Here is a 23,992-nt window from a genome sequence, read left to right as displayed (position 1 = left end):
TTCTTTCTGCTTCACTGGTCCTTGAAATCCACAGGAATACTGGTTAAAACACTGGCATGCTTTTGAATAAAAGGTATTTGGAATACATTCCAGTTAGGTTTTTAGCTTTCTGGGTTTCCTGATGTTTTTTCTTCTCTTCTTACTGCAAGAATAGTTTTTGTGGTTTGGGTTCCCTTGTAATTCTCCATTAGGAACTGGTAAAATAGCAAACATGAGGAGCCGGATATGGACTTAATACCATTTTCCAGCTAAGAATCACGACAAATTACCATATTTTTCTGTCTATAAGACACCCCCTATTTGGGGGGACTCCGATTTAAGAAAACGGGGGGAGATCTATCTGTGTATAAGATGCCCCCAAATTTTGTACATTATTTTTAGGGGGGGGAACCTTATACATGGAAAAATACGGCAATTAAAACCATGAGCCATATGGTTTTAATTATCTCTGTGTGTGCTACTTGTGCACTTCTCTGTAGATTCAAGCTACTCAACTTTTCTTGTGGTCTGTATTATTAATGAGTGTTGTTTAAACTCCACAAAGATCTATACCAGGTAAGCTGAAGAAATTAAAACAATAATTCATGAGGAGTAGGAGTTCCCAGAAAGATTTCCCAAGGTCTTGCTTTCAAGCTTCCCCATTGTGCCTTTGCCAGTCTATTTTGATTTTTTTTTTAAAACTACTAGATCACATAAGAATATAAGAGAGCCTTCTGGATCAGGCCAAAGGCTCATCTAGTCGAGCATCATGATGTCACAATGGCCAACCAGATTGCCTATGGGGAGCCAGCAACAAGACCTGAGCCCAACAGCATTCTGGGACGGGTGGTGGTGCCACATTAAAGCCTGTCCAGGCTGATCAGATGTGTCAGGTATACATGCGAAGTATTGGTGTGTATGAATGAAAAAAGATTGTAGGTCTTTCGTATTCTGGACACTGTAACATATAGCATATGAGACAGTTGCACACGACCCAGGAACGTTTTATTCCCAATTGTATTGTCTTCCTTTAAATAAAATAAAATAAAATACATAGAGCTCTTTTTAAAGGATTCCCATTCCGTTCCCTCAGAATTGTTCCAAACAATAGTAGTAACATTGCTTTGTAATAGAATCAATGAGTGTATTGTAGTTGACCTTCCAGTAAATGGAAAAGCCATTGATTGTTTATACAGTCTTGCCCTTCTTCCCCTCCCCCCACTCCATTAATCATTGTGACATGGCTGTTTTTCTTAGGTAACTTTTTTTGTGCCATATAGCTAAGATATGTTCAGTATTAGTTCTTCATTCCAAGTTTGAATTTTGTAAGTACTTGTGTTAAGACTTCTGCTAGAGCAGCTTTAAATTCGCCCTCCAATAAGTAATTTAAAAGAGTGGTGTTTTATACACCAGGTGCTCATAGAATACATTTTTGGCATCTATATGCATATTTCTATGTGAAAGAAATTCAGGGTACATGTAATTACTAGGAAAGCCTGTGAGACTCTGAAGCATTAGTCTATTTAAAAAAAAAAAGTTTCTCATTGCCTATGGCAATAGGCTAACAGCACCCTGTGGGAGTATGTTTTTAAGGCAACAGAGTAAAAATGTTCAGAAGCATGGCTTATGATCGTAATGTTCCAAAGATACTCAGCTAAGGAACATTGCTCTTAAAGAAACATATCAGTTGTCATCATTTAGGGTATAATCCTTTAAATGCATACTAATTTCAGATTAGCTTTGAATCCTATACTCTTCTCAAAATGACTGGTATTAGAATCTGTACAAGCTATTGCTAAAAATAAATCTGAATTCGTTAGAAAGTGATTGTTGAACTTACCCTATTAAGTTACTGTGCTTTTATCCATTAGTTAAATGTAGTGAAATATGAGGGGAAGGCAAGATTCCACTATAAAAAACTATTCTGAGGTAAGTAACTAATCTCCCAGTGAGGACCACAACAAAACACCCATTCTCATCCCAATTCAACAAATTCTGAAAATTAGTACAAAATTTGTCCTAACCGGAGGATTGACTTTTTAATCTGACTGGATGTACCTTAAATTAACCAAATCATATAAAAACATAGAGCGTATGGGGTGTTAGGGAAGATTGAGTGGAAGAAACCAATGGTGGGGCCAACAGTCAAGGAGGGGGTTTCTGCACATGCTGTAGGAGGGAAGTGAGTGGCAGATGGGGCTCATCAACCTGGAAAGGTAGCCCATCTAGGAAAGGAAATATCTGATCCTAAACCTCCACTGCCTTGTGGGTATCTTAGGGAGAAGGTAAGGCTAAGGAGTAAACCATATACAAATCCAGAATGGACTCTCTAAGGCAGTTGGATTCCACCATATACACGTCCTTCCAGCAGTTCCTGCAGCCAAGCTGGTGCCAAGCATCTTGGTCTGCTTTCCTTTGGACCACATCAGTGAGGCTGAGAGGGGGATATTGTCATCTGGGCAATCCAGGACCTCCATACACACTGCCCAGACTTGTGCCCCGGGGAGGTAACTTCAGTGCAGCTAACACAGCGGTTCCACTTCACCCCTGGAGGTGTACTCCATTGTCTCTCAAGATGGTTGCCAACAGCAATAAAAACTACATGGATGATTTTAGCCGAACATGTAGTATAATGGAAACCTTTGACCAGACAGCATTGTCAGTTGTCATATGCATAACCTGCACATCATTTCTTTGCGAAACATTTCTCTTGTTAGAGTTTGAGGGTGGCAGCTGCACCCTTTCAGTATCAGTACAAGACTGGGATTCAAGTATTGCACATTTTTCTGCTAAACGAAACAAATTCCACAAGGCTTCCACACATTCTCTCTTAAATTACAACTGCAAGCTGTGTTTCAGTTGGTTTCTCATGTGTATATATCTTCATAAAACAGTGATGAGGAACACCATGTTTGCCTTTCCTCTGCAAGTGAAAGAGATGGTGATGGTTCCTCCCATTATACTTATTTAGAATTCTTCTATTTCTATGCCTGGAGTCAATGAATAATAGTGCAGATTTGTTCTCTAATGCCTCCTGAAGTGCACCTACTGTATCTGAACCTTCCTACGCAGCTTCCATTAAAATATCCAGCCGTGTTTGCATATTAGATAATCGTCGGATGGTCATGGGAAAATTTATCTCCAGTACATGATCTCAAGTCCTCCAGTGCTCAAAATCTGATGATAAAGGAAATAATTGAAAGTAAGCACTGGCAGGACCGTTGAAATGCATTTTGACAAGAAAATGTAGTTTGGTTCATAAAAGGTTGCGGTGACAATAGGTTATAGTGACAGCTTTTCAACAACTGTGTAAGCCTCCACCAGATGGAAGGAAATTTGGCTTAATGAATTATAGGCCGCCCGGGTAACACAAGCCTCTCTATAAAAGCAGATCAGAAGGAAGAATAAAGTTACTCATACTGGCATGTGCTAAAAAGAATCATTGTTACAAATATGAAGTGGGGGAAATGAGCTAGAGAAAATGGTAAAGGATTAGAAACTCTGTGCTAATGTTGAAGACCTTTGGGCCCACAGCAGGACATGCCTCAATCATTGTTCCTTTTATCGTCTGATAATGTATGTTGTTTGCAGCGGACAACTGGGGTCTGAATGCCTTTCTGTGTCAAGATGGCAGTGTTTTGGTCAGCCTATTCCTTGGAGACCCATTTATTGCAAACTGGACTGTGAATCAAGAAAATCACGGATTTCCCTCTCTCTGAGTGTCTCAGAATAATTGCTCATGAACACTGAAATATCTCTTAGACAAATAATTTTAAATACCTTTTTGTAAGAATGAGCACTTATATATACTTATTTAAGGTATATTTTAGATTCTGCTATCTCCAATGCAATGTTTCCCTTTAAAAAACAACAAAATGTTGTCATGACTTCACCATGGAAAATTAGGAACTTGGTACAATTTGGTCCCGATTGAAGAGGAGTAAAATTTGGAGCTTGAATTAAGACAGAACATATGATTCACTAACTGTGTCTAATATATATTATTTTGTTGTTGTTGTTTAGTCATTTAGTCATGTCCGACTCTTCGTGACCCCATGAACCAGAGCACGCCAGGCACTCCTGTCTTCATATATTATTTTAGGATACAGTAAAAGTCACAGTCATTTTCTTGCGTACTCCTCTGTGACCCAAAAGATAAAATCCAGAAACTTTCTGCATTTCAGAGGTAGTCTCCATTTTTGGCTGGTCCCAGATTGGATTCTTCCCCAAACCACAACTAGAAGCAAATGTTAAGAGCCGAGAGGAATTGGTATCAACTAAATTGTCTTGCAATTGATGCAAATGCTCTATAAACAATGGCAATACAATAAACTTTAGTTTTTTATAAAGCAGTGTTGTAAACATCTGACTTCCTCTGGAATCTTTATTTTGGCTTAATTTATTTGTATTTGCATCTCTTTTAAAGGCTTTTAGAACCCCACTGCTGATATCCCAGTGATCTCTCATAGGACTGACAACAAGTCTTAAGACATGGAGGACAACAACAACAAAAAAGTTTAAACATTTCCTAAATTATTTGCTAGGTTGAGGCCCGAGCATTAGTCTTTTCTACAGTTGATTCAGTTGGGAGTTCTGAAAGAAACCTCTGGAGGCTTCTTTTATACACAGCTTGGATGTCTCTTAAAAGCACATTCAGGAATGAGTCCAGCTGACCTTTGCCCAATCTGACATAGAATACTACGATGGCAGTTCACGATTAATTGCCTCTGAAAACACTCCTGATGAGCCAAGTCAACCAAAGGCAATACAGTCTTAATTGTGATTATTCTGGCTGACCGAGAAACTACTGGTCTAGGGGAGTTCTTTAAACTTCAACTACAGTGGTGCCCTGCAAGACGAATGCCTCGCAAGACGGAAAACCCGCTAGACGAAAGGGTTTTTCCGTTTTGGAGGTACTTCGCAAAACAAATTTCCTATGGGCTTGCTTCGCAAGACGAAAATGTCTTGCGAGTTCCTGCGGGGTTTTTTTCCTCCCCCCCCTTTCCCAAGCCGCTAAGCCGCTTATCAGCTGATCCTAAGCCGCTAAGCCGCTTAACAGCCGATCTGCTAAGCCGCTTATCAGCTGATCCACTAAACCGCTTAACAGCTGATCCACTAAGCCGCTTATCAGCTGATCCGCTAAACCGCTAATAGCGCTAATCCGCTAATGGGCTTGCTTCGCAAGACGAAAAAACCGCAAGACGAAGAGACTCGCGGAACGGATTCTTTTCGTCTTGCGAGGCACCACTGTATATGGTGTACATGTTCATCCAACCACTCAGTTACCCTTGCTACTTGGTCTCTTAGTCCCACTTTTGGCTTATCATGTAATGAATGTTACAGATTGTGGCAGATGTGTATGAAGCTGCGGAAAATGATGGTGTTTCCTTTCTGACCTTTAAGAAGTTCAAAGGCCTATATGAATGTGGCCTGTACAAATAAGCAAAATCTTTCCGTTAGAATTGGCACCCAGTAATTTGTAGGGCAGATATGGGTAACTATTGACCTCCCAGATGCTGCCGAACTACAAATCCCATCACCCCTGTCCATTAGCAGTGCTTGCTGGGGCTGATGGGAATTGTGGTTCAAAGGTTCCCCACAGCTGCTGTAAGGAAATTAAACGATTCTAAAAATAAAATGTTCTTATTTTTGGCTGTGTAAACGCTTGTCGTCTTGTCAGCTTCCCCATGACCTGCATCATGCAACTGTGAGCTCATTTTTAGATACCGTATTTATCGCCCTATGGGACGCACTTTTCCCCCTCCAAAAATAAAGGGGAAATGTGTGTGCGTCCTATGGGGCGAATGCAGGCTTTCACTGAAGCCTGGAGAGTGAGAGGGGTCTGTGCACACCGACCCCTCTCGCTCTCCAGGCTTCAGGAAGCTATCCGCAAGCCTTGGGCAGGAACTCCCGCGGGCTCCCAAGGCTTGCGGACAGCAGCCTGCAGCCCGAAACCTGGGGAGCACAGCGGAGCTTGCCCCAGGCTTCGAGCAGCTCTCCGCAACCCTTGGGAGCCCCCCCCCCAAAAAACCTAGGTGCGCCCTATGCCGGTGCGCCCTATGGGGTGAAAAATACGGTATGTTCACTGTATCTCAGCATGGATTAAGTTACTGTTATTAATTATATACTTGAACCACCTACCACAGAGTGAGGTAGGCTAAATGAAAAATGGATGGCTGGATGGATGGCAATCCACATTGGGGAGGTGTGGATATTCCAAGGAGCAGTAAAATTGTGGATCAGTTTGTAGAACATGCCATGTAAGCTAATATACTGTAAAGCAACCACAACCACAATTAATATAGGACTGTGGGTATGCTTTTGAGGACAGGAAGCAAAATCGTGCTGCTTGTCTTCATCACCTTGATTGTGTCAATAAATGGAATTATGTGAAGGATTAATTCTTTCAAGAGGGTGGCACGGGGATTCTAATCCAAGCTAATGATTTCTTAGGATAAAGTCTGGGGTGGTGTTCTAGATTGATTAGTTTGGGATAAAAGAGTGCACCTTGTGTAAGTTTGGTTTGGCTTTTTTTTTTACCCTTCTAAGGTTTAGTTAAATATTGGTTTGTTTCATAGTCTAATTTGTTTTTTTCTCAAGCTGAATCTGAAAGGCAGTCTCTTGCAGCCTTGCAAGTTGGGCAGAGGGTTGACTCTTCCCCCTCCCCCCAAATTAATGGATGTTTGTCACAAATCAGGTGTTGCTGTTTAAATGCATTACTGTTGGACAGCTCACCCACATTCCCAATTCATGTATTCAGACAATTTCATTGCGCTTTATAAATAATGGATTTGAATTTTAAGTGCATGCCGCTGTGCCCAGAAATGTCTTGCAAAAAAAAAAAAAATTTGGGAGCTGCTAGCTCCAAGAGAGACATCTGTTTTGGATCATCCAGGTATTAGTTTAAGCATGAGAATTGAGCATGCAACCTTTTCCCCTCCCCTTTGAGGACTTAAAAATGTTCACTCTAACCATTGGATCTTTTGGAACATCTTTTAAAAAAAGAAGAGGTTGCGTGTTTCATGAATACTGCCGTTTGTAGTATCAAAGAAGCATTTCACAGCAACTGCTTCTCCCTTGCATTTTTGTTTTACAGCTTGACAGGTTTCGCTGAAACTGTTTTTACTAGGGTGGCTTGACCTCTGAACAGAAGCACTCTCGTCTGCTTCCGTTCAAAGCAGAGCACAGAGGTGGTGGCATCCTGCACTATCCTGTACAAAAGAGGACTGGTAGGAAGCGCGGCTGGCTCCGTGGTGTCGTTGTCAGGCTTTTCCTTGCTGCTAGGCATTTATGTCTCTACAAAGGGGTATTGTGCACCACTGAATGACAAGCAGTTCTATATTAAGGAAGGCATGGAAATACGACTCATTTGGAAGCCATGGGGGCTGACATAAATGCACAATAAATGGCAACATTTCAACAAAAGATAGCTTTTTTCGAGTCAATAATCTGATCAGTAAATATTTATTTCATAAGAAAAGCTCTTAAGATATTTGAAACCAGAGTTCAGTTGGCCACATTATGTTGACCACCCAGTGCCCTTGGAAACCTTTCAAATTACTGCAGGAAAGGTACACTGAGCAACATCACTGGAGGGATGTTTCTAGGACTAAGGTGAAACTGAAGCTTCCTTTTTATTTTTGCTATTGGATACTGTGTATTGTTTAAATTTTATTGTTATATTTATAGTATTGAAACATACATTTTTGCATGTTATTATATTTGCGATTGTTTTGCTATGTTCTTATGAAATGATTGTTTTGCTATGTTACGGAATTGTTACTATGTTATTGTTTTGCCATATATTTTTAGGAAATTGTTTTAGCAGTGTTTGTTTGAAATGTGTTTCTGTTTTCTTCATTGTAAGATGCTTTGAGCATGATTTTGTGTGTGTGTGTGTGTGTGTGTTTCTTTGTGGAAAAGAGGCATACAAATAAAAGGAAGGACGGAAGGAAGGAAGGAAGGAAGGAAGGAAGGAAGGAAGGAAGGAAGGAAGGAAGGAATGGTTCACCCCTTTCAGCATTTACAGAAGTTCTCCATCATATCCATTGTGGAAAAGTAAAACAGAATGTCAGCATTAGAGAGCTAGGAATAAGTATTTGAATACATTTGTATGAAGAAATGGCTCCCAATGCAACTGTTGCCTGATCTATTGAGTCTAGCAACGAACATATATATAACACCATCTCAGGCCCAATTCAAAAGTGCTAGTTTTGACCTATAAAGCCTTAAACAGCTCAAGGTCACAATACCTCAAGGATCGCCTCTTCTCATAGGAAGAATCCTGGAACCTGCAATCATTATCTGAGGCCCTTTTCTGTGGTGGCTCCCTGCTTGTGGAATGTTCTCTCTGGGCAGCCTCGCCTGGCACCATTGTTACATATCTTTAGATGCCGGATGAAAACATTCCTCTTCCCCCAAGAAAAACTAGTGTTTTTATTGTTTTTATCTTATGCATTGTTGTGCTTTTATATTGAAGACTACCTTGTGATCCTCGGATGAAGGGGGAAGGATGTAGAAATTCTGTAGATAAATAAAATAAATAAATGTAGCCCTCCATATGTTGTTGGACCAATTCCCATAGGCCCCAGTCAGTGCAAAAATAAATCTTCTCTGAGCTGCTTTTTGAGTACCTGCTTGTTCTTGGAGATCAGCATCATGATGGCCCTTACATTTGGACAGTACAAAAAAATGCATTATTTGGGGGAGGTTGGCTTTCCGTGGAAAGTCATCTGTCTTGAGATTATGGCCATGTGCTGTAGCTTGAAATTTTAATTGGGAATTGCTTATACAGAATAAGAGTGGTTCTTTATAAAGCTTTTAATTAGAAAGCTGACTTCAAATTTGTTAATTTCTGAGCAGCTTAATCTGCCCTAGAGGCAAACAAGCCCTTGATTAGTGAAATCCAGTGTTGTCTTTTGAATGGAGATAAGGAGTGCTGGGGAACCATTATCTGCTTTTCTGTCAATGGGTCTAGCATATTAGGTCTGCCAACCTGCAGGTCAGATCACTACAGCAGCTTCATTATAAACACATATTGTTCAGCAGCTGCATTGACTTCATTAACTGTTCATTTTAATGTGCAAAGAGCTGACAGACGCAGAAGCAGTTTCACCTTTTCCCTTGTCTGCTGGGAATGATTCAAAGAAATAGAAGTTCAGTGTGCCTTACTGTGACTTTATCATTAAATTCCCCTGTAGAACCTTATAAATTATAATTATGATATGATCCCCTTCTGCCTCCCCCCACCACATGCTTCCCCAATTTGTTACAGTATTGTGTGTGATGATTCAGTATACTTTCCTTCCTGAGAAAGAAGGGTTATTATTCAGATACTACAGGGGCCTTGTTGATGTATAAAGACTTAAATTCTAAAGGGGAATAATGCCACATTGCAGCTTATTATCAAGTAATATTTCAGAGACACTGCAATATCTTAAAAAACCATTCATGTTTCCCCGATTTTCATTTTCATTATTATTATTATTTTCCTCCCCTGCCCCAATTACTCTCAACTTATTTTCCCCACTCTCCCTGGGAAAGTGGATTTTTTAAAGTTCTCATTATTTCCAATGACCCTGGGAAGTGACAGACTTTGTCAACACAAAGCATTTTGGTTTTTAATATCACTCTGTGTGTGATATATACACACACACATTTTTGAATGCTAACCATTGAAATAATAAGTAATAATTTCTGATACTGTGGAAAGCACAGCTGATTATTACCACTATAAAAAGGTAAAGGTAAAGGACCCCTGGACAGTTAAGTCCAAAGGCGACTATGGGGTGCGACGCTCATCTCGCTTTTCAGGCCAAGTGAGCCGGCATTTGTCCTCAGACAGCTTTCCAAGTCATGTGGCCAGCATGACTAAACTGCTTCTGGCACAACGAAACACCGTGACGAAAACCAGAGCACACGGAAACGCCGTTTACCTTCCTGCCGCTGCGATAACTATTTATCTACTTGCACTGGTGTGCTTTTGAACTGCTAGGTTGGCAGAAGCTGGGACAGAGCAACAGGAGCTCACCCTGTTGCGGGGATTCGAACCCCCGACCTTCTGATCAACAAGTCCAAGAGGCTCAGTGGTTTAGACCACAGCACCACCTGCATCCCAATTACCATTATGACCATTGTTGACTGTAGACATCTGTCTGTCTCAGGAGACAATGGAGGAATTCATCTTTGGGAAGTGAGGTCAGACTGTTGCAAGTTTGTGGCAGTGAAGACCAATAGAAAAATATATCTATTATTCATAATATAGATGATCAGTATAGATGAAAATAATTTCATAGATAAAAATATTAGGAAACTGTTGATAACAAAGGAAAACTAGAGAGGCATTTTGTTCTAAAAGCTTCTCATTAAGAACTATTATGACTTTTAGAATACATCTGAAGGCAGCCCTGTATTGGGAAGTTTTTAATGTTTGAGGTTTTATGGTGTTCTTATATTTTGCTGGAAGCCCCCTAGAGTGGCTGGGGCAACCCAGTCAGATGGGCGGCATATAAATGATAATAATAGTGGTAGTGGTATCTTTTCACTGGCTTAGTATACTAACAGCAACTGCATTCTGTAAAAAAAGAGCAACTATCACAAAGCCACTATTGAAATTCTATCAAAGAAACCAAAATACTAGAAACTTGCACAGATCATAAGATTTAAATTTAGAACCTCTGCCAACACAACCTTTTTTATTACACAAGCTTCAAAACTGACAGCATTAACAGAGTTATAGTTCTCGTCTTGTTAAACCTGCATATCTTGTGGTCACAGGCCGTGTCCCACAGAAAAAAGAACATCGGAGCAAAACACAGACTTGGAAAAAAAATTATTTAAAATACATTAGGAGAAAACCAGTGAATGCACAGATCCATAGTTTGGGGATCTTCTTGGATTACCTGTGGAAGACAAGATTACACAAGCCTTCATTGCTCAGCTCCCCTGCCCAGTTTAGTACAGTATAGGCTTGATGAAGATACTTTAAAATACTGCCGCTCGCTTTTAGCTTTTTGGTTTTGGTTTTTAATATAATGTAATGTTGCTAGTTATTTTTGCATCCGTGAGAGGGCTTTGTTCAGAAAGGCAGACTACACATGTGTAAAATAAATGAAGAAAAATGGTCAATTAGCAGACTTGTGCCTGCATAGTGCTGAGTTTTTTTAACCCCCATGCTGCCATCTCACACTATTCTCCAGTAAGGGCATCAGGTTCCTGCCGCTTGATATCCCTCTCAGCCGTGGCACCAGTTTCTGAATCTCTAGCTACGCAAGCTGCCACTGAGACTCATTTTCCCTGAACGCAAAATATCTATCCGTTCTCTTCTTCAGGAATGATGGCAATTGCAATTTCCATCTCTGTGTTGAGCTGCATTCTCCTTTTAAACAGGTCAAGTGTTTCAATTACCTCAGACCTTCTCCGTTAATTACCGTATTTTTTGCACCATAACACTCACTTTTTTCCTCCTAAAAAGTAAAGGAAAATGTCTGTGCGTGTTATGGAGGGAATGCCTACGGGTGGCATGCCTACGGATTTTCCTCCTCTAAAAACTACGTGCGTGTTATGGTCGGGTGCGTGTTATAGAGCGAAAAATACGGTATTTGCTTTGCTTCCCAAGTTCATATCACTGACAGAATTAGAACGACAGGATTACTTACAGGAGCAGTAAAAATAATGATGATGGCTCCAAGTACTAATATTGATTTTCAACACCTTGGCTAGCTTGTTACATTCATTCACATTTATAACTATTCTTTGTCTCATGTTTTATAGCTTTTCATTGCTGCTCAAACATTTTTCTCCTGGCCCATGCATCTTTTATCAAAGGTTAAGACGTTTTCAAGATACAAGCATCAAATCTGTCTGTTCTTTCAAAGTCAAGCAGTATAATTTTCCCCTTAAAAAACAACCACCATAGTGTGTGGGCCATTATGGACACCTGCTTTTTCTTCCTTTTACCCAGGTTGGTCTTAAAACATTTACACTTCTCTGTACAGTGGTGCCTCGCAAGACGAAAAGAATCCGTTCTGTGATTCTCTTCGTCTAGCGGTTTTTTCATCTTGCGAAGCAAGCCCATTGACGGATTAGCGCTATTAGCGGCTTTTAGCGGCTTATCTGCTGATCGGATCAGCTGATTAGCGGCTTAGAAAAAGCGGGGGGGGAGGAAAAAAAACAGCAGGAACTCGCAAGACATTGTCATCTTGCGAAGCAAGCCCATAGGAAATTCGTTTTGCGAAGCACCTCCAAAACGGAAAACTCTTTCGTCTAGCGAGTTTTCCGTCTTGCGAGGTATTCGTCTTGCGGGGCACCACTGTATGTGTCTATGGTTACTGATTTCATAGAATCATAGAATTGTAGAGTTGGAAGGGACCCAGAGGGTCATATAGTCCAACCCCCTGCAAGGCAGGCATCTCAGCTAAAGCATCCATGACAGATGGCCATCCAACATCTGCTTAAAAACCTCCACCACTTCCTGAGGGAGTCCATTCCACTGTCGAACAGCTCTTACTGTCAGAAAGTTCAACCTGATAGAAGTTGAAGATACAGAACTGAGTGTGGACCAGTGATTAGGGAATATTGTCTCAATGTGTGCTTACATCGGAGACACTCTTATATGCACATAGAGGGGAAGATTTACCCTTGTTTAATATGAAGGCATGGTTGCTGAAATTGTTGGAGGCAAAGTCGATACGTTTAATTGGAGAAAAGCTATTGCTGACATTTAACAGTATTAGTCATTGGGAACCCCTTTTGGACTTTTTGTGTGAAAGGGAAGATGAACATGCAATATTTGGGTTTGAAGATTGGGAAAATACCGGTTTATAGAAAGTGGATTTGTTGGATGCTGTCGTGGAGTGAATGTTTTGAATAATTCTTTTTATGTAACAGACAGAATCCGATCCCCTTTTCTTTCCTTTTTTATCTTGTATCAAAAAAGCTTTAATAAAAAATATATATGACAAATGAAAGTTCTTCCTGATGTTTCGTCAGAATCTCCTTTCTTGCACCTTGAATCTCTTGGTTTGGGTCCCAGTCTCTGGAGCAGGAAAAAACAAGCTTGCTCCATGTGACAACCCTTAAAGTATTTGAAGATGGCTATCATCTCTCCTCTCAGTCTCCTATTTTCCAGGCTAAATATACCCAACTCCCTCAACTGTTCCTCATAAGGCTTGGTTTCCAGACCCTTGATCATCTTGGTTGCCCTCTGCACATATTCCAGCTTGTCAATATCCTTCTTTAATTGTCCTGAAGCACCCACTAATTAGCTAAATGGGATGACCTCAGGTTGAGTGAGTTGGTGGAAAATCCCCCCCAAAAAAACTATGTGTAATTTTATAAGCCTTGATAATGCAGTCCCCCAGTACTCATCTCCACTGCCCCCCAAAAGAACTCCAGTCATTGTAATAGTTCCTTGTGTGGGATGTGTTCCTGCGTCAGAGCCAGGAAAGGGATACAGCAGGCTTGCAGAAAAAGGGACAGAGCCTTCTCTGCCAGGCCATTTGGAACTGGTGGAACCCATACCTTTGTCTGAAAATGAATCTCCCTGCCCCTCCCAACTTGAGTTATCCACTTGAACTTCCAAACTCTGATGCTCCTCACTGGAAGTGAGAAGAAGAAGAAGAAGAGTTTGGATTTGATATCCCGCCTTTCACTCCCCTTCAGGAGTCTCAAAGCGGCTAACAATCTCCTTTCCCTTCCTCCCCCACAACAAACACTCTGTGAGGTGAGTGGGGCTGAGAGACTTCAAAGAAGTGTGACTGGCCCAAGGTCACCCAGCAGCTGCATGTGGAGGAGCGGAGACGCGAACCCAGTTCCCCAGATTACGAGACTACCGCTCTTAACCACTACACCACACTGGCTGAGTGAGTGAGTGTGGAAGGTTCAGTATTTTACAGAACGTCAAAAGTTTGTAAATTCAAGTGGAATACTCAAGGTGCTGATCAGGTGGTTGGCGGTTTTAATCCACGTGACAGGGTGAGCTCCTGTTGCTCTGTCCCAGCTTCTGCCAACCTAGCAGTTCAAAAACACACCAGTGCAAGTAGATAACTAGGTACCACTGCGACGGGAAGGTAAACTGTATTTCCATGCACTCTGGCTGGCCACATGACCCAGTAAGCTGTCTGTGGACAAACACTGGCTCCATCGGCCCGAAGCAAGATGAGCACCTCAACCCCATAGTCACCATTGACTGGACCTCACCGTCCAAGGGTCCTTTACCTTTTACCTTTACTCAAGGTGGGGGGCATTTGGTTTCAGATTGAGGAATGAGGTACTCGTGGAGGGCCAGGGACGACCAGAATTGTGCATGATATTCTAAGTGTGACTGCTCCATAAGTTACGCATTACAAGTTTCATTCCTGGATTCAGACAAAACTTTCTCTAAAGGAATGCTTGTAGACTGTGCAACTGCCTACGCTTTTTTTCTTTTCTGAACACCCTTGGTGTATTTCATACCCCATTTCATGTGGTTAATGCTCTCATAAACATTCTGTAATTAATGTTGTTTCTGTTGCCTCAGGTAGAAGTTTCTTGCCATTCCTTAGTGAAGCATTTTGTCAAGCTGGGTGTCCAAGGGAAATCTTCTGTTTTAAGCTTAATGTGTACATTTTTTTTATTCGAGTGTTTTAGACTGTCCTTTCCCAAGGTTAGAATGTACAGTGGTAATAGCTGCATAAATTTAAAACTGCTCCTTTAAATTTACATCTATGCTTCTAAATGCTAACAGGGATTTTTTTTTAAGAAGTTGAGTGTGGTGAAACAGTAGTGTGTGGGTGATAGGAAAGATTATTGTCTAAAAATATAAACTTGCAGCCAAGCCACTGAACACACAAGGATAACTTCCTTGTATTTTGGCAGAAAATCAATGTATAGCACCAAGGCAGTATATTGACAACTTGATTATAAAGGACACTGAATATGCTTAACCCTGAAGCACTACTGTGGGATAGAACAAGATATTTATTCAGCCTCAACAAGTCTAGAATCTATTAAATCTCCTCTTACCTGTTTCTAAGTTAGCTGATGAAAGTAGTTTGTTGTGCTCCTTTTCCTAACCCCACCCCATAATTAATATATAGGGCTCTTTAATTCTAGCCTGCATAGACACTAACCCATTCACAGCCAGCTGTTTAAAATAGCTGTTCAATTTACCTCATGTTGCTGAATATTTTTGATGCTTATACTGAAAAATTGTATTAAAAAAAACCTTATTTGGCAGCTTGCTTGGTTGTTGCTAGTCAATGGGGAACAACCCAAGTTCTTTTGTAGGATATATGGTGTTAATCATTATGGAGTATACCAATTATGTGGTAAGGGAAGGATCACACACCAACTAGAATCCATACAAGGAAAAGAATCTCCACACTCTTTTTTATATGGTTTGGCATCCTTTTATTATTTTCATGGTGTTTAGTACATTTTACAGACAACCAACAATACGAGCTTGGCAAATCTGCAAATATTATTAAATGTTTAAGCATTAAGTCTTTAATTTATTCTATTTGGAGCTGATATCCATCATTCTCTCAAGAAATATTCATGTATTTTGTTTTATTTCTTTGTGAAACATACATGCCTATGACAATGTTCTGTTCTTTTTTTGTTGTTGTTTTGCATGTGTATGTGTCTTGTTCCTGTTGCTTTGACATGCTTTGAGTGCCATGTTTTTTCATTAGATGATATGTTCTGAAAAACCAGTAAGAATACAGGGGCAATACCTGCATCCGCTGCATTTCTGAAATTAAGGTAGTAATGCTATATGTGTTTGTCTGGGAATATGTTCCACTGAACCCAGTTTGTGAACTTCAGAAGTTGGCTGAAATTGCCTCTCTTTTTTTACATAGTGAACCTAAGTGTCAGATATTGGCCATCTAAAGGCATAGGGGACTGTAGATAGGATGCAAGCATTTATATTGTTGGTGAACAGATTTGCTCTTGCCAGTGCAAATGCCATTTAAAAAGAAAACAGAAGTCATATAAAATATTAATAGGGCAATTTCTTTTCAGGGTTCTGGTTTTTTTTAACACCTCAGTTGTTTTTATACCAGTTGGTTTGCAAACACTGGTTTCTTGAAGAATAACTTCTTGTGATGCAATGGATACAGTGTCAGGGTTGTATGTGGAAAATACTGTGCAGGTTAAACTACCGGCTTTGCTAGAAAGTTAGCTCTTAACTAGATTACTTTGACTACCTCACTTTTGTCCAGATTGATTCCCAAAGGGACTGGAAACAGTGAAAGGGTGGGTAAGGCTGTGGCTGCTGACTTCTATCAGTTCATTTATGAAAATTTAATGTGGCTTGTTGTGTAGCATTTTTTTAAACTTATGGCTATGGTTTGGAAATCGGTAAAAAAAAGCAAGTAGGGGAAATGTCTGAGAAGAAGGAATGTTCCAAAACGAGACAACCATGCTAGTGGCTCGCTCAGTTAAGGAGAAGCCTTTCCTTGACTCCATTCAGGTTCAACTTTGCCTAATTGCCATGGCAGACACAGCTCCTCTGTCACTCCTTATCCTACCATACTCTGCAGGGAACCAGTGCAGGTTTAGTAGTCTCAGATGCGCCTCTTCAGAGACTTACAAGACAGTTGACATTAAGCAGTTGTTCAAACCCTAGTCTGTTCGTAAATACCAAAGCACTTGCCTCGTTCACTTCACGAGCAACGGAGATTTTTCTTAAATTTTAATTTGGCGTCCTGGTGTATAGCAAGCCACTTGTGTTCCATGAGCGTGTGGTTGTGATGAAAGCCATTCCTTTAAGGTTTCTGCCACTTCCTCCCCTTTTCCCATACTGGGGCAGACAGGAAGTCCAGAGTTTAAGCCAATTATCGACCTCAAAGAGGTAATGACCAACTAGAAACCCACCCACCTTCCTCACTGCAAGCAAGGGCAACTTGCTTTACTCGTATCTCCTCTTAAGCAAAAGTAGGAAGTGCAACTCTGAGTAGCTCCCTGAGTGGCAGGGATGAGACTCTCTTGGGCTTGTGACAAACTCTTTGGAAGAGCTGTTTACCCTCCAAAATCTAATGGAGCATTTTTTATTTCTAGGTGCCTGAGTTTAGGGAAGGGGGTTGGAACAGCTGACCTTCCAGTTATTAAGATTCTGTAGTTATCTGTTGATTTTCAGCCAATTATCAGACACACTTCAGATTCTTCTCTCTCTGCACCTCAGTTCAAACAAAGGTAGTTTTATCAATAGCAGTGCCAGCACTCCCATCTTTTAAATCAATAAATACAGGAGCAAAGTGTTCAGAGCTTGGAAATTGCTTGAGCGTGAGTCTTTGCACTATTTTGACCTTGCAAATAAAATATAGGTTAGCAGCAATCCCTCAAGAGAGTACCCATGAGTACCCATGCTATGGTTTTTCACATTGCTGATGTAAAAACATTGACACCAACAAGAACCAGTTGCACATGCAATTAGTAGGATCACAGTTAGGTTTATTGGGTTTAGATTTATTTAATATATATTCCCACTAAAAAAAAAGTCCCAAAGCAATTAACAGCAGTTTTTTTAAAGAATACAGAACAGTGATCAAATCACACACTTTCGTTATAGATTTAACAATGCAATATTTGCTTTAATATATTTATATACCACTTAATGCTCTAGAAATCTCTGCGTGGGATGCAGTCTAAAAAAAATTTATATAGTTAAAACAAAAACACAACCTAAAAACAGCAATATAAAAGCATATAAAAGTGAATACAAGACAAATTCAAGATACCCAAACATGTAAAACAGGGCTAAATTGATGGGTCAGGGAAACCCTGTACCATTTCCCGCTTGCTTTGCTCAATTTCCATTGCAACTTCTGAAGCAGGGTTCTGTCTACTTATCTCCTCTTTCTGTTGCAGTAGTTTCTTCCTCATGACCACAGTCATTACCTGTGTCTACTTCTTGGTGAGCCTTCTTCCTTGACTATATTAGATCCATTAAATGCCTTAAGTTTTAAGATGTACATACAAATCACATGGAAATAATTTTATTTATGGTCTGAACTGTTTTGCTCTTTAAAAGTATGCAGAACGTTTTTGAACAATAGAGATGTTCTGGTAAGGGTTATTATCTCTACATATTCTGTGTTTCATAATCCCAAGGCAAATTCTCTTGTAAGCTTTTTCCAACAACAGCATAGGAGCTAATGCCTAGAGGCCGAGGTCACTTTGCCACTCCCAATAAAACATTTTTGGGGGCAGCCCCCCAGTTGATGGGCATTGCCATTCAAAATGTGCGTATGCACCTCACTTTGCGAGGGGGGGGGCTTACCTGGGGCCTCCAAATATTTTGTTCAAGTTGGCACCCCTGACAGGAGGTCAGCTGAGAAGATGCTGTCTGTTTACACATGTAGGCAGTAAGCACTTGAGAAGTGAATTCTCGTCACAAATAGCATGGGACAGGGGTGACGTGAGAATGACATTGTGTGTATAGCAACCCAAAATGATGCCACATCCAGCACTTTAATGCACATTTTCATGCCATGTATATGCACCTATTGGACGCGGGTGGCGCTGTGGGTTAAGCCACAAAGCCTAGGACTTGCTGATCAGAAGGTCGGCAGTTCGAATCCCCGCAACAGGGTGAGCTCCCGTTGCTCGGTCCCTGCTCCTGCCAACCTAGCAGTTCGAAAGCACAAAAGTGCAAGTAGATAAATAGGTACTGCTCCGGCGGGAAGGTAAACGGCGTTTCCATGCGCTGCTCTGGTTCGCCAGAAGCAGCTTAGTCATGCTGGCCACATGACCCGGAAGCTGTACGCTGGCTCCCTCGGCCAATAAAACAAGATCAGCGCCGCAACTCCAGAGTCGGTCACGACTGGACCTAATGGTCAGGGGTCCCTTTACCTTTACATTTATATGCGCCTATAATGCGAAATGTGGCATGTTTTAATATCCAAGATAACATAATGGGGAGCTGCAACTTCAAGTGCTTCCTATGTTACCTGATTAGAGCATCAGGCGCCATCTTTGGCAGAGTAAACTTTGGTTTTCTGCCTCCCGTTGGTGATTGGTCATCTGTTCTTTCTATTACGTCATAAAAAAAAAGATCTATAGTGCATTTACGAAAGGGGAAACCAGACCTGATAAGGTCAGGACCTTTTTAGAAAATGAAAAAGAAAAAGAAAACCTTTGAGTTTCCCCAGTAAGCTTCTAAAGCACTGAAAATGCCACAATCCCTTACAGTTTGAGGATTAAATTTCACATAACAGCAATGGTTTCAAAAATGGAATCGTAATAATGCAATGTAGTGCGGAGATCACAAAAAGATGCCTATGGATCTGGCAGTGCAACATTTATAGTCTCTTTATGTTCACTAGTGCATCGTTTGTTGGCATTAAACCACTAGTTCAGGGAGTCTTCAGACACTAAGATGAATGATACTCCTTAAAAAATCAATATTCACTTTAATATAATATAATACTATAATGTAGCATTTTGATGGTATGTTTTAGAACATAATGTCATGTCTGCTTTTGAGAATAATGAAGACATCACTATTATATCGCTAAAACTTTGTGGGACATTTATATATTTACTTGCATAAGTGCACATACCCTGTTGCTTACTCCCTTGGAAGTCTAACCTGATTGATCACCAACATTTACATAACAGTGCAGGACAAAATCTGATTTTAACGATTTCTTTTGTTATCTTTTGTATGGCATTTGAACCTGCTTCCATGTGTGTGCTTTGTTGTCTATGTGACTTCTAGTGAGAAAGGCGTTGTGAGTTTTATATAAATGTAGATGTGCAGTGGCACCTTGTGTTACATACGCTTCAGGTTACAGACACTTCAGGTTACAGATTCCGCTAACCCAGAAATATTACCTCAGGTTAAGAACTTTGCTTCAGGATGAGAACAAATTGCACAGTGGCGGCGCGGCAGCAGCGGGAGGCCCCATTAGCTAAAGTGATGCTTCAGGTTACGAACGGATCTCCGGGACGAATTAAGTACATAACCAGAGGTACCACTGTACACACATTCACACACAATGCCAGATTTGTTTTGAGTTTAAGCTCTACTTGTGTCTATCAATTCAGCAGTCTGGCTATGGGCCTCTCTTCCAGTGTGCTCGCAATTTTCTTTCTTTCTTTCTTTCTTTCTTTCTTTCTTTCTTTCTTTCTTTCTTGGCAGAGAATGACTTGTGCTTTGCCTCAGGCAGCAAAATGTCTTCAGCTGGCATGGGGTTAGATTTTTTTGCTCAGTTGTGAACTTTCTTTTCTATATCTGTAAAATGAGGAACACTGCCAAGCTAATGCTCATAGGAGTACTAAGGGAGTTGCGTGTTAAGATCCCAAGACCTCCACCAATAAATAAAGAGACACTTGACACGGAATTTAGTTTAAGGTTATTGGCATAATTTTGGCCACAACTTTATTGATTACAGTTTGTGAGTGGTTTGCTTAGGCATTGGTTCCCGACTAGCTGCACCTGACCTCAGCAGGGCAGCACTGACACCGGGACTCTGGCAGACGTCAGTAAGGGAAAACATCCTGGGGGAGAATTGGACCAGGTTCAGACTCAAGCTCACCTCAAATGCTCCCAGGGGCTCTCGCATGGTCCTAACCCCTGGTAGGGGATCGGACAAAAGCAAGGCAAGCACCTGAATTCCTTTAACGGAATACCCTAGCATTGGAGGGGCGGGCACAGCCTATCCACACCCCCTCCACCACCATTAAACCAATGCCTAACCGCCAAACCTTGCAAAGTTGTGACGATTTGCTGCATGGCAGGCGAAACCCAAGTAGCACCAGCCAATCAGCCAAATGGGAAAATTCCTACTGGGCCCATGCCCCAAAAGTAGACGACCCACAATGGCATAGCAAGGCCATGATGAACCCTAAATATAGGGAGGGAGGGTGGGTGATCCGATGCACGAGGCGAAAAAGAGGAAGCTCAGCGCAACATGCATATATGGGTCTATATGGGTATATATGGGTCCCTCAGTTAATGCATGAAATGATCCAATTGGCCAGATTTACCCCAGCAACTGAGGAACCACCAATCGGGTTATTGTGGCTATCCAATTGTTCCCACCCACAACAGCAGTGAGGTCAGTCTTGATGATTACTGCAACGCATGCTCTCTGGGAGGAGGATGCAGTTTAATAAAATTGTGAAATATTTTTGCATGGTCAAACCTTCTTTAGAAATTATTACAATGGATAAATACTAGTCCAACTGATAGTGTGAATTAGCCCCACCGTGCATGTATGTGGCCATATTTAATAGTCTGTTGCCCTTTTGTTTCATTTGTGTTGGGATAGTAGTCTCTTCCCAGTATTTTATGAGGTTGAAGCAAAAATGGAGGCATTGTCTCTTTTGAAAAATGTGCCACTTTCAAGTATTAGTGGCATCCTAAGGTCTGTATTCAGTATTCAGAAAACTGAGGAAACTTCTTAATAGTGGGTTACACCTAGCCAGCCATGTTCCTTTTGGCATCTTCTGAGACATTTTTGTGATCTACAATACTAGTGTGGCTTTTCCGCAAAGGTAAGTGATGTTTGATCTACAGTGACAACCATATACTGAGAAATTTGTACTTGCTAATGTTTCAGGGAGTTGTATTTTCAAGGTCTGCTATTTTAAACAACTCATTGCTCTGTTGCCTAGATCTGCCACAGTCAGCATGGAAAGAGAGATATGAGGGCATTTAAAATGTGCTCCTTTACTTATAGAAAGAGCTTGAGAGCAAAATAGAATTGGATGCCAAGTAGGCATAACTGTTAAGGAGGGCATATGAAAACTGCCTTTATATTAGGTCTGTAAACACTCTGTTTAATTGGTTTATTCCAAATTTCATCAGAGAAATGTTGGAGGGTATGTAAGGGCAGGATTATATATATATAGTGGAATTCAATGGTGCACTCTCCCAGTCGTTCTATTTTTGCAAGAACTGCAGCTTACCAGACGGTAGGAGGTAGTTCCAACTTTTTTTATAAGTCACACAACTTAATAAGGAGGCATTTCCTCACCTTGACTTTGTGCATATGTAGAAGCAGCGTAGGGCTTGCCAATCAGAAGGTTTGCGGTTCAAATCCCCGCAACGGGGTGAGCTCCCGTTGTTCGGTCCCACCTCCTGCCCACCTAGCAGTTCAAAAGCACGTCAAAGTGCAAGTAGATAAATAGGTACCGCACCGGCGGGAAGGTAAACGGTGTTTCCATGCGCTGCTCTGGTTCTGCCAGAAGCGGCTTAGTCATGCTGGCCACATGACCCGAAAGCTGTCTGCGGACAAACGCCGGCTCCCTCAACCTATAAAGCGGGATGAGCAGACAACCCCAGAGTCGTCCGTGACTGGACTTAACGGTCAGGGGTACCTTTACCTTTACCTAGAAGCTGTGATTCCTGCTTTGGGTTCCTTCCAACTCCACAATTCCATGAGTCTATGATACCTGCTCTTCCCACCACCACGTGCTCTTCTGTAGGATTTCCACACACCCCCAGCCAATTTCAGGAGGCAAGGGCATGGGGGAGGGCCCCATTATGCAAGCAGAGTTTTTGCACAGGGCTTCCGCTTTTAAAGCTGGTTAGATTAATCCTGCCCTTACATACCCTCCAACATTTCTCTGATGAAAATAGGGATGTCCTATTCAATAATAATAATAATAATAATAATAATAATAATAATAATAATAATACCCAAACCATCTGACTGGGTTGCCCCAGCCATTCTGGGTGGCTTACAACATACATTAAAACATAAGAAGACATTAAACATTAAAAATACCTTGCCTACACAGGGCTGCCTTTTGATGGCTCGGGGGTTGCATAACTCCATACCCTCCAATGTTTATTCAATGAAAATAGGGACGGACATTCCGGAATCAAATCAGAAACTGGGACGGCTTCTGTAAATCCAGGACTGTCCCTGGAAAATAGGGTCACTTGGAGGGTCTGCCCTTAGGGTTAATTCAAGTATTTATTTCTGCCATGCCTATGGTCTAGTAACCCAAGTGGTTGAAATAAAATGAAAAGATTTATAATTTCTGACAGATACACTCTCTATGTATATGCTAGCTTTGAAAGAGATGGATTAATTTGACTCTTGCTTGTGTTTTGAAGCTTTGCGTATCTACATAGAGAAACACTAGATAGCAGCGTGGAAAAGAACTTAGCAGAGGCCGCTATACTTCCATCAGAAGAATAGCCAAGAGCTTTAAAGGAAATTAAAATGAGCCGTAACAATGGGAATTCACACAAGAGCATAAAGGATCTTTCTGAGATAAATAAAACATGCCTTATAAGGCACTGAGCAAAAAAAAGACCATGATAATGGGAACTGTATCTCAAGGAAAACAATTGGAAAAGTCAAAATCAGACTTCAGACATCAGGCCAGAGCTTTGTGTCAGCATGCTTACCAAAAGTACTACTTCAAACACAATCTCCCATTCTTTTGCTCTGTTCTCTTATCTTCATGCCATGAACGGCTTATATCTGCATGAAATGTATACCCAAGGGTAACTATAGCTGTGGGGTTTTTGGCTGTGCAGACATTTAGGAGGCCTGCGAACAGGTTGTCAAGTTCTGTTACTTGGAGCTTCATAATGAGCCATCTGTACAAACTGACTTTTCAAGTTTCTCCAAATATCTACAGCAAAACAAACGCATACAGGTATGCTTGGCCGGGAATCAGTCCCGGGTCATGGAAACATGCTTAAGACACTGATTGTATTGAAGTAGATCACCTGCCAGTGCAGAAGGCCTCATTGATAGGCAGCAGTTGAAATAAGGAATACTGCCTCTTTTCTTGCATTGCCAAGGAGATAGGAGGAGTGGGATTAGCATTCTGCCTCCTATCCCTTTCAAGAGACATATACTGGAGGAAAACTAGAATTGGAGTCGTACCTGACAACCATGCACACTTTTTAAAATGCTGCCTCTTTTGTTTAGAGCAATAATTCTAAAGCTCAACTTTGGGGAGTTAAGAACCCTCCAACTACTCACAAGGATCCCTTGTGTTCTGATTAGTGCTGGAGAAAGGCCCGAGTACCTGCTAGATTTATTCAGTTTCCTTGCAA

General features: G+C 41.1%; 1 protein-coding gene and 1 long non-coding RNA gene across 2 annotated transcripts in view; both read left to right on the top strand.

Annotated features, from left to right (window-relative positions):
- The window catches only part of KLHL29 (kelch like family member 29), a 430,669-nt gene that overhangs the window by 173,892 nt on the left and 232,785 nt on the right, over window positions 1–23,992 (top strand). The window lies entirely within an intron of this gene.
- Window positions 480–23,304, top strand: LOC309528346. Its single transcript, XR_014217691.1, has 2 exons — window positions 480–872; window positions 23,036–23,304. It is a non-coding gene; the product is annotated as an uncharacterized lncRNA (long non-coding RNA).

Source organism: Podarcis vaucheri (assembly GCF_965113315.1).
Source record: "Podarcis vaucheri genome assembly, chromosome: 3".
Taxonomy (NCBI): domain Eukaryota; kingdom Metazoa; phylum Chordata; class Lepidosauria; order Squamata; family Lacertidae; genus Podarcis; species Podarcis vaucheri.
This window is presented reverse-complemented; position numbering and strand designations above follow the sequence as displayed.